Source organism: Stigmatopora nigra, chromosome 17 (assembly GCF_051989575.1).
Source record: "Stigmatopora nigra isolate UIUO_SnigA chromosome 17, RoL_Snig_1.1, whole genome shotgun sequence".
Classification (NCBI taxonomy): Eukaryota; Metazoa; Chordata; class Actinopteri; order Syngnathiformes; family Syngnathidae; genus Stigmatopora; species Stigmatopora nigra.
The window spans coordinates 5769092-5780995 of record NC_135524.1 but is presented as its reverse complement, the minus strand read 5'-3'; the positions used below and the strand labels follow the sequence as shown (position 1 = coordinate 5780995).

The 11904-nt window shown below is 39.3% G+C and overlaps 1 long non-coding RNA gene across 4 annotated transcripts in view; it reads left to right on the top strand.

The window, feature by feature from the left end:
• The window catches only part of LOC144210426 (uncharacterized), a 38550-nt gene that overhangs the window by 6361 nt on the left and 20285 nt on the right, over positions 1-11904 (top strand). Inside the window, exon 1 of one of the 4 annotated variants that reach the window (XR_013329382.1) lies at positions 11191-11500. The exons of the other annotated variants lie outside the window; for them this stretch is intronic. This is a non-coding gene — a long non-coding RNA (uncharacterized LOC144210426). Of the gene's footprint in view, positions 1-11190; positions 11501-11904 lie in introns of those variants that run through there. 4 annotated transcript variants of the gene reach the window in all.

The following is an 11904-nucleotide window of genomic DNA, read 5'->3' as shown; positions in this document are numbered from 1 at the left end:
TGTAGCTCGCTTCTTTATGCGACCAGATAATGCTTGTTTTGAAAATGATCTGTGCTTTGCATGGAAATAATAAGCGCAGGAGTGAGGAGGAAGAGTGAAAAGACATAAAGGGTTCGAAAATGACACCACTGTCTTGCTTTTTTTCCCCCATCTCCTTTTTACACAATGACATGGCTTAGTATGTCTCACTGAGTAAAATTACACATGAATACAACGGAACTGCAACAAAGTGCAATTTTCTTAAGGAAAATAGGCATCTATAACCTGTCTTTTGGCTGTCGGCTTATGGAATTGTTAGTATGCTTCAAATTTAGGATAAAGCTTTTAGTTTTTGCTTGGGTAACGTCTGCGTACGTCTCCAAACGTGACCCCTGAAATCCCCCAAAATTCCCAAGAAATGAGCCAAAATCGACCCAAATTGACCTGAACGCACTCTCATATCTTCATGTCAGAACAGGATTGGAATGCTCATCTTTCATTGCCATTGACAGAGGTAGATGTCCAATTCCCTCTGCCTGGAAAGGGCCAAATGAATAGCAGCCAACGACTTCATGAGCAAGTGACCCAAAACTAATAGCAAGTGACTTGCGGTAGAGCAAAGAATCCCCACGCAATTTCTCCCAAAACGACATTTTCTCGTTATATTATTGTTATTTTAGAGGCATGAATAACAGGCCGTTCTGAAGAATAACATTTTCCATTCATTGGCTGTGATATGACACACGCGCTCACTTATCATATGAAGTTAGCTCAGGTGTTAGTGGTTATACTAATGCTTCCCCCTAATGCTTTCACAGGTGAACTGTAAACAGTGCGAATGGTCGCCCAGCGAATTTGAGTAGCGGCAGATTAGGACCCAAGATATTCAAGCGAACGGCGGGCCACTGCGGTCCGGATGCCGCTCTGTAATTATTAGAAATAGTTGTCATTCTTGCACTAATTCGTGAAAGCCGAGTCACTACCTTGCACGGGCCCCTTTTGCTAGGCGATGTCGTAAATCTAACAAAAGAGAAGAAATATTTTTTCCCCTTTATTGTGTACTTAAATTAACTATTTGGTCATTGATGGAACAATATTTGTTTCGTCACGCCATCTCTCCCAGTGCCAAAAGATTGGCCGTCTGTTAGTGTGACCAGGATCGACATATTACTCATTAAAAGAATATTCCTAGCATTGGTATTTTTTATATTGTTATTGTCATGCTCTGAAAATATGTCAGCAAAGCTTCTACTGCTGCTTTCGTTAAAAATGTAATTTTTACATGTTTACATACTTAATATTGCATCAATCCGGATTCTAAAGGTAGGGGGAAAAATAGCAAACAGTAGTTTATGTATTTTTGTGTAAATAGGAACATTTAGACTGAAATACTGGGTTTTTTTTGCATTTAGGAGATGGATTTTTGTCATATTTTTATACTGTAAATCATGGAGAAATATCTGATAGTTAATAGTGTTTGAGGAATATTGAAATGAGTATCAATACAGTTGTTTGAAGGAGGGAATATACAAAATTTATACTATCAAACTTGTGTAATCTTTTAGCAAAAGTGTTTACCACATAAGCCAAACTAATGATGGTTTGAATGGCATTAATTGTGCACTCAATACATTAGTTTTATCTTTTTCCCACTCCTATTTCACAAAGATTTGTGTCTCAGCAAACCATAATAGCAAGTATTGTACTTTCTAGTGAGTATGCAGTAATTTAGGATTAAAAGGGAAAAAATATATTTTTTAAAACCAAATCATTGCCCTTTGTAGAAATGATATCTTTTGTCTGCGTGTTTGAGATGCTTTGGCCTATCTGATGGCTATAAAATGCTTTTTTTATCTCATCTTGGTGTGTGTAGGGGTGATTAAAACAAACATTTCAGGAAATATGCAATTACAAGTATGAGTGCCAGTTACATATTGTCGCATTGTTTCTGCCGTGCCAGCCATATATACAGGGGGTCTATGGCGGACCACATTGCGGTGTCGAGAATTGACTAAGCTTCCGTTGTTAGTATGACTGTGCGGGAGCTCCCGCCAGGTCGCCGGCTGTCCGGCCTCTGTCTGTGCCGGGATTCCTCGCCCGCCTTAAATATGCCGGTTATTTTTAACCGCTGACGTCACGAGGGCCAGTGCCGCCCCCCACCTTCCCCTTCGACCCGCTCCAATGTTTCCTCTTTGCCAGGAGAGGAAACGAAAAGGGAGCCACACTTCCTGGTCACATGACGCAGGAGGAGAAAGTTTTTGCAGACTTGGACTCTCTCACCGGGCATGTTTTTTGATGCATCATCGGGGGAAATGAGGGTACATGAACAGACAGCGGGGGTGTGTGGAGACGTGTCGGGTGGGAGGGGATGTGGCCAGGATTAGAAGCCTCTAAAAAGCAAAGCCCCCGCGACTCCAGCAGGGAGAACGCCGACTCTCAGACGCGGGAGAGTCAGGGACTTCCCATGAGCTCACCTTGTTGATTCGACTTGGACGGCATCAGAATCCAATCTTATGTGACTTCCAGCCATTTTCATCTTTTGGTTGTTAACTTAAGGGCCACATATGATACTTTTTGTATGTTTAGTTAAAAATGGTTTGTCAGTATTTAAAGTCAAAGAGTGCAAAGGAGTAAGATTTGAAAACAGACCATGTTGTGTTTGCTTTTGGTAAAAGTGACTTGTTTTTTGACTTGTGTTTTCTACACATTGGATCAATGAGGTGGTCCAATTCTAGAAGCAGTAGATTGGCATTCAAGGCTAAGAAATCACGTGATTGAGGGTTGTTTGGTTTTTGCTACTTTGTCAAATTGGGCTGCTGCTGTTTTTCTATGGCTTCCTATATAGGTTTGTGTGGCTCAGGGTTACAGTTGTTCAGAGCTTGTGGGTTTGATTCTTTGGCCTGGTGACCTTGCCCAAGTATCCTTAAGCACAATCCCGAACTCTGCATTGCTCCAGATACTGCACCATGAGGAGGAAATTGAGGATATATTGTCAAAGTGCTTTGTAGTTGGAAAAGCTCTATACAAGTATAAGACCATTTGCTCTGCATCCATTACGGATGTGACCATCTGACCGCATTAACATGACAAAGCGAATAAATCTTTCTTATTTATGGATTTTTGATGGGTTTCATTTGAAGTGGACGTCTACAAGTGATAAACTCATTTATACACGGCATTTATTCCAAATTTGAAAGGCTTAGACGTCTATCGCTGTCTACGGCAAACCGTAAGTCAAGCTTCGGGCCTTGCTGAGGACACGCGTGTCGAGGTGTGCCAGGTTTGACGACTCACATTTGGGTCTGATTAACATCTTGTTGGGGCCGTCCGTAATGATGAAACAAAGCGCAATCCGCTAGGGAAAGTTCTCCAAATCTGTAGACACTCAAGTTGAAATGTGGTGCAATAGTAATGATAACAACGATGAAAAATGTTCTTTCTCCAAAACGATCCGCTGATGCTGGCGGACGTCCAAGTTGTTCTAATTGTAAAAACAATTGTTCCCGTAAAAAGTCACATCAAGGGAATTTATTCAGTCCAAGTTCAAACTGTAAAGAAAATGTTCATCATCTTTACAGGTAATGTTTCAGGTAACCTATACGATACATCGTTGAGATAGCACAACAGAATAATGGTTAGCATGTGTGCTCGACGGCCCAGAGGTCCCGGGTTTGATTCTTGGCAAAGGGCTTGTGTCAATGTTGTTCCCACACTTGCATGTTCTTCTTTGCGTATTCCAAGAATAACTTATCTCACTTAGTGCTAGTGCTTGGGTTACTGATATTGAACTAAAACGTCATCGTAAGTAATAATGTCCCAGTGCTGTGCAATATCTACTTTTCAAGCTCTAGTTTCCAACCGTTAGTCGCCCAACACAAGATGGCCACTAGCTAGAAAGACTGCTGTTAAAAGAAGTACTTTCCAAGATGGTGATAGGCAGCCAATTGTGTGGCATCTGATGATAAATTTGCTGTCCATGGTAGATAAACATATAGTTCTAATAATAGATTTCTGAAATGAAAATAGTTTCACAGATCAGCATCTCTTTTGACCCATAATGATTAATTTGCAAGTATTTTAGTCAATAAAAAGCAGGCTGCCATCAATGGAAGTTCTAGGGTTCATGAGCTGCCTACTCTCCAGGTTTAACTGGATTGGACATCCACTAATAACATCAAGTTGGGCTAAGCCATAACACATTTACACGAAACAGAACAAAGTTTGAATTAGAAAGTGATCTGAACACAAAAAGACAAAAACAAGAACCTACTAATAACATATATAGCCAGCAAAGCAGTTATCGTCCCCGACATATTGCCATTATTGCTCCCTTCCTGCATTTGGGGAAAAAAAATAAAATAAAATTCTTCCAGACCTGCATATGGACAATCTCATTTGGAAAAAAATCAGTTATTAAAGCGTGCCAGTAAAGCAAAACCGCAGCTTTACGACATTAGCGAGGTTCCTATGGAAACATACGAGGATTCAAGTTGTACTCCTTTGAGAGATGGCAAGTATTCCCAGATCCAGAAACAGGCTAATCAGGTGTCCACGTTCCCCCCCGACACCACTCGGCTGTCACGTTTTCACTTGATTAATCGGACACTTTGGAATTCCGGATGGCTTTTCCAGCTCCGAATCATCTGCGGCCCATCTCCAAGTGGCATTATGATACGCTGACATCCGTGCGGTAATTGTTGTCAGATTGCGGCGTGCGTACGAGGCCCTTTGCTTTCCACGGCAGGCGCGCCGGACTCGGCTATTTTCCCGTTGGGAGTGCTTGGGAATGTGTGACCTTTTCCATGTATCCCATTTTTGTTCCAGGTTTGACCAAAAAGAAAAAAGTGCTGGCAAATTGGGGGAAAGGGGTACAAAAGTGGCTAGTTTATCAGTAGTTGACGTCCAATCCATTTGAACTGGGAGAGTGGCAGCGAATGACCGTGACGGTGTTGGTAAGGCTCACATTGTTCACAGTAAATTCTATTGATCTTTGGTATTAGTGTACAATCTACTTTCAACAAGATTGCTGTGTTGTATTTCGTGTTCTTAAAACAAAACAAAAAAATACAGGGTTTTGAATTACTTCCCTTTTCTTGCTGTATTTTAAAATTTAATTTTCAGTTTTATATCTGATATTTCACCCACAGATTCTTTGTGTTGTCATTGCCCTCCATTAGTTGTGATACTACTTGTCATATGCTCAAAATTTGTCAACCCTGGTTTTAAAAGTAGGAAAATGTAGTAAAAGGCAAAAATAAGTTCATCCGTAAAATGGATTTTCTTTCCCGTGTTTTTTTAGGTTTTTTTTTTTTTTAACCTTACCTTCAGTAATCCTCCCTTTTTAGGGTAATAGGTCATGGCATTTTGTGGTAACCTTAATCAAGTTTCAAATTGTCTCAAATTTACAGTCCTCACTGGAATATCAAGCAAAAAAAAAAAAAAATACGATCGTTTGACAGGCCCAATTTAAGTGATCGCCTTTCCACTTTGACGTTTTATTGACATCATGCGGAGGAGTAGGAAGGGACTTTTGGGGGTGACTCAAACCAGATGGGCCACCAGCTCATGAACTCACTGGCGGTGTCGCAGCGTTTTGGCTCAAAGAAATACTTAAACATGGAATATACAATGTCGTAAAGTAGACCTTTGCGGCCCGGTTGTAATCATTTGATACCTTTCCATCTGTCGTAAAAAGCATGTGAAGTTGGTGAGAAAGAATGTTTAAATGTCAAGTGTACTGATTCTTATAGTATGCATCTGCTTTATTACACACATTTTGGAAAGCTAAATGTAGTTTTCCACGGATAATGTAGACCGGGAGATTTTTTTTTTCTTTCCATTGGACGTGTTGGTATGTTGGCCCAGCAACTTTTTGTTTAGTGACTATTGAAAAGGGGATAAAATGCAAGTTTTTAATAATACTTATAATAGCAGATTAACATCTATTAAGGACGAACATAATATAATTGTCATGGGTTGTATTTGACAATGATAAATGTCCAATTTATTTGTTGATGAATCTTGTTGTAGCTTTTTAGCACTTGAAAATTAAATGTTCATTCCTGCCGGTAGTCCCAGTTCAAATGGATTGGGCATCTATTGGAAGGACAGCCAATAATTTCAAGGTAAAATAACCAAACACCTCTCGTTGCCATTTAACAATGACGCATATTGACTGCCTGTAGTAATTGAGTTGACATCACATGTTTTTCGCATATTTTACAGTTTTTAAACATGTTGTCATATTTGATGAGGGGGTGTTGGCAGCAAGCTGTCACTCAATGTATAGCCCTGCCCAAAGTATACTCCGTATCGTCGTCCAATTTCCATGGCGTTTGCGCTGGAATGTATTCCAGCTGATTTGGGGCCAGAGTGCTGGTTCTTAGCCAAAAAACATTTGAATCCCTTGATGACTGAATTCATAATTAATAAATGTACATCAAAAACATTTGAGGAGTGACATAAGTATGGAAATGAACATAATAATAATCATGATAAAAATTATGAAAAAATAGTACAACAACTTGGAAAAAATTAAAGTTTTTTGAGAACTGTTATGACTTTAAAAAGGCGAGTGAAGCATTACACTATCAGGTGGCAATTTTATTTTTTTCAAATTTGTGCTATATGTTTCTCTTTTATATTTAGTATTCATATATTGTTGATTCTGATACGCTGCCATGTGGACGGTTCCTAGTGGCTTCGGGAAATATGACATGACATCCCTACTATGTTTGCATATTGGTTCTCCAAAGCTAGCCAGCAATTCACTTGCAACCAGCTTCGGATGCAGTGCTGTGGCTTCAAACCACAAATTAAGTGCCCGGAGAACTCGCCAGCGTTGTCATAGCTTATTTGGAAAATTGCAGTTAAAGCGCTTTTTAACTTTTGCTATCACTGCCATGTTTTGCATTGCTTGCCTTGCTAAACTAACAACAAATCATCAATCTTTATATTGTAAACTCTCTCACACTCATGCCAAAAAATATCTGACTCGTGCTACTGACTATTGAATATATAGATATAAATTAAGGTTCACATGGGAATCATTATCACTAAAGCCACCATGCCATTAATCGTCAAAGAATTGAAAACATACAAGTGCTAATCGATAGGAATGTAATGCAGCAGTACATTACTATAAAAATGTCTTTACTCATAAATGTCTATTAACAAAATAGATAGATGGCAACCGCTAACCAAGTTGGCTATTTACTGAAAATAAATAAATAAATAATTTAAAAAAAATAAAGAAATATATATATTTTTGCGGTAAGGTCATAACAACCCTTGTAAAATTATTTTCTGCATTATTCACACTGCAATGGAAGACATTATTAATCGTTATTCAAACCACAGAATCTGATGCAATAATTGTGCGGCATCATTAATCAACAGACACATAAAACATTTCACTTGTATTTTGACTGTTTTCTTAATAAATCGGATTATAGACAGCCATAGTGTATGTACAGTTTATTGCTCAGCGCCATCCCTTTAATGTGGTTATTCCATCTTTTGTTGAATTCAAAAGTATAACAGATGTTTAATGTATAAAGAGAAAACACAGATGTGTCAACACTGTGCATCATAGTTAGCATATTTGCCTCTCAGTGTGGAGGTTTTGGGTTTGAATTGGGGTTGTTCAGTTCAAAACAGAGTCCCCCAATTTAGAAAATTTTGCTAACGGAGAAAATAAAAAGCATATTTAAATGTAAAATATTTCCATATTATGGATATCCCGTCAAATTTTAGAAAATGCAGAGTGGTTTGACAGTAAAATGTTTTTCTGTGATTTTGAAATAAATTGGCAATCTATCCTAGTTTTGCATTTTGACTGCAATGCTTTCATAGTAAGTTTTCCTCCTAAAATATTTTTTCAACTGCATTAGCATCAATTAAGGTTTCAATTTGAGTGACACATTAATGATCATAATTACAACGGAACACATCCAATGTTTTTTTGTGTGTTTCTATTAAAGAAATACATATGCACCTGACTTCTAAATGACGTACGCGACGACGGCGTGACCTCGTTACACTCGGCCGAATGCGAGCTCACGTCCTCGTCAGACGTCTTTTGGAGGGGAAAAAATGACGACGTGGGGATATTTTCTCGTAGCGTCTTAGTTTAAAAACAATGATGCTGTGTGCTTCGAGGGGAAAAAACAACTTGTTTGTGTTGGACCCTACGAATGCCGCTGTCACTGCGTTTAGGTCAAAGAAAAAAATCAGAGGCGACTATTTAAAGCACCAGATACGCTGTCAATGGAGGCTTTTATTTGGGGTCGACTTATATTTTGAGCACAATGAATGTCTTTAGGGTTGTTTGACGATGTTTGAATTTAATATTTTGCTGTTATGAACAAGTACTTGCTCATTTACAGTATTGCTGTAGTGTCGCATTGGCCAATACGACACTGTCCGGTGCTGAAATCGGTTTTGGGAGCCAAAAGGTTTAATCAACATCCATTCCTCTGTGATTGGTTATGTCAATTTTACTCATTTGTGCTTGCTGGCCCCTTGAATGGATTTTGAAATTGAGCCCAAATCACCAGACTGCCTTTGCCACGTATCTGGTCTATGGCCCAATTCATGCCAACTTACCATACTAGTCATGCAGTGACAGTTCTCTATTTCCTCAATTGGGAAATCCCAGGACTAAACCAGTATAGCAATCTCCAATGATCTGCTGCGTTGCTAAATACACTTAGTGTCTTTGGCCCGTTTCATTTTAATGCGTCACCCACAGAGACGCAGAAGAGCAGGAGGGTGTGTGCCCGTGGCCATGGATGTGTGTTAGTAAAGGGGGTGCACTTTCCCCTCCTTGTATGAGTCATTATGATGTGTGCGTAAGCAAGCCCGAGTAGTATTCCATTGCCCGTGCAGCCCGTGTTTATTGTCATCCCGCCGCCAGGCAGTTCTAAACTGACTTTTGGCTTGAGTTTACTTTTGAGCATGATTGACACTTTGGCCCAACGAGAAGCACGCCTTGGAAAGGGAATGAGGAATATTGTGGCATTCGGTCATTGGATAGAAAGTAGATGGGCTTGAAGTGTTCAAATGTTTGCCTTCAAGATTATTCAACAATGAAGACAAGGATTATTAACAACCTTACAGGATGTTTGTAATATGAAACAGAAAAAAATAAAATATTTGGGTGATTATGTCAAAGGTCACAGAGATCAAAAATGGAATTTCAATGACAAGATAAGGGATTAAGTTTATTATAACTCAAATTTACAGGGTATAGTGATATAGTGAAAAGTAATAGTGTCAGATGCCACAAAGGTCAGAAGTATTTTGAATTTGACTACTTAGGCACATGTCTAGTTTATGAGGAATGAGGTGTTTCCTGGCTGGAAAAATACCCCCAGAAATGTCAGAGAAATAAATATAGTTAAAGTGTTAACCGCTGAGTCCACACATTTTCTAACCAAAACAGCAGCATGCAAGCAATCTCTCAGCTCTGTTCAAAGGTAGGGTCATATTATACAATCAGACCATTTCTCCATAGTACTTTTTTTCAGCAATTATTTTTTAAACTGAACGATTATAATACTGTATTCATAAACTATGATCAGTTGGACAAGTGTTTTATTATTTTTGTCATTCGCAGCTTATAGGTGCAAACACAAAAAGTTACTTGAACTTGAAATGGTGTGTTCACTAAGGTTTTCAAGTGGGTTTTTTTATGTTTAGAAAAGAAAACAAATCTTTGTCACCTTCCATAGACCACTTAGATCTTTATCACTGTTTTCTTGCGACACTCGTTTCATGGACATTGCAAAAACACGGCCAGTCTGTCAGTCAAGCCCCTTGTGACCTTAACACGGGGGGATCAGTTAAGCTTGTGAAAGCGCCAGTGACGAAAGAGAGGAAAAATACACCTGAGGTAGCTTCTTAAAGCCAACTTTTGTGTAAAAGGCCGCTTCTTAAATACGCACAGGAGCATAATCATCTTGGTTGGCGGCATCTAATTAACTCGCTTACGTGGCGTACCGGGGCCAGCGTGCTCATTATACGACCATTTCCTGTTGTGGGTTCACTGATGAGCGATAAGCACAAAGATAGTTTATGTTTTGGGTAATTGCTCACTCCCATTCCAACAGACGGAAAAGTGTCCGTGGGTAGAGGTAGCGTTTGTGGGTTAACCCTTTGAAACCTAAATTTACATGTAACAGATACATGTATTAATACACTATTCAAAATGGAAAACTATAATTGAACAAAGCACTATTAGATGTTGAAATTGTTTTTAAAAATGTACTCGGACGTCTAATTTGTTTAAATGAGGAAGACTGGCTCATGTTTCCATGCCATTCATGGTGCTGAAGTTCAGTAGAATATTTTTTTAATCTGTTAATTTTTATTTTTAAGTAAATGTCTATTTTTTCCCTATTTTTATTCTTTTTTTTTAAAGATTTTTGTTAATTTAGCATCCTTCTATTCGGTGTTGTAGAATTTAATTTTCTGTCTTTTATTTACTACTCTATTGATATACATATTAATTTAATGTATGAATTAATTAATTTAAATTCATATTTCTAACAAGACTGTAAATTGTATTTCTAGCATAGGCCTGGCACGATCAGATTTTTTCTCCCTAAACTTAGACCAAAAGAAACCCGATTTGTGTCACTATTACATAAACTAGTTTTTGTTCAGGCGCTGGATACTCTGAATTGGAATCTGGGATCAAAACATTAACCTACTTTCACACTGTATCGCAGGATGCAGTCAGGAAGGGAGGAGCTGGCTGAAGATTGAGCCCACAGCCCGCTCACGTCTCTTACTGGGGCGGCCGACCTTTTGGGGGAGGGGGGTGACTTGTCCGTTCGACACAATGTTATGTAAGCTGGTTGGTGAGGAAGCACCTAGGACAGATGTATGGACCTGTCTCCGTCTCGTGGGGGACGGCGGCTGTTTAGACAGGCCCTATTTCGAATCAGAATTCGCAGGAAGGAAATCAGAAGGGAAGAGAGCAACAAGAATGCTGGTATCTAGAGGGCCTTCCAATTCCTTTTAACAGGAGGGTTGGTGGCCAAATACCATTTGATTGAGTTTACCACTAGTAGACATTAATTCGCTTCAAATGGATCAGTTCTCTAGTGCCGTCAATGAAAAATAACAAGTTATGTATATGGTATTTTTTCCCAAAGACATCTAGTATAGTTGTTTGATGATTGTCCTTTGACATGAATGTATGAATTGTTCTTTGTTGCATCATGACCTAAAATTGGCTGTCAACCCATTCAAGGTGTATTGAAGGGATTAGATGTCTGGCAATGTCAATGGCTTTGAAACATGAGCATTCAGTCCTTCCAGTTAAAATAAATTGGATTTTTTTCGTTGTTAATGGCAGGCGGTGAGTTAATGTTAACACTTAGAGGCAGTATTTTTCTTGAAGAAACAGAAATTCCTCAAACATACAATGTTACCATAGCCAAGGTTGCTTGGCTTCTCTTGAAGAAACCACAAAGTGCTCTGCTCTATCTATTGTGTCTACGCTGTCTAGCAGGTGAAGTTATGCTTGCAACTCTTGTTTGTCTGCCCGAGGCCAAAGGGCAGCTCACTCTGGCCGTAAAGAAACAATTACTGCAACAGGAAACTGGCCCTGGAGAGCGTGCCTTCGTGCTTATACAAACACACGCAGGGACATATGAATATCCGAATACTCCCTTCCCTTCCCCCCATTCATACTTCAACATCTTCCGCAAGTACTGTACATGTGCCCTTGGTAAATTCCAGGACTCTTCACGGTACTCCACTGCCAGACGGCACACCATCTATCCATCCACAGCAGGATGTGGTTACGGATTGCCAAAAAGGTTTGACATGCTGGCAAGAGATGTGAATTCATTAGCGTCTGGCGCTGGATCAACACTGCCAGCTTGCCTAAAAAGGCTGTCATTGTCAGTACAA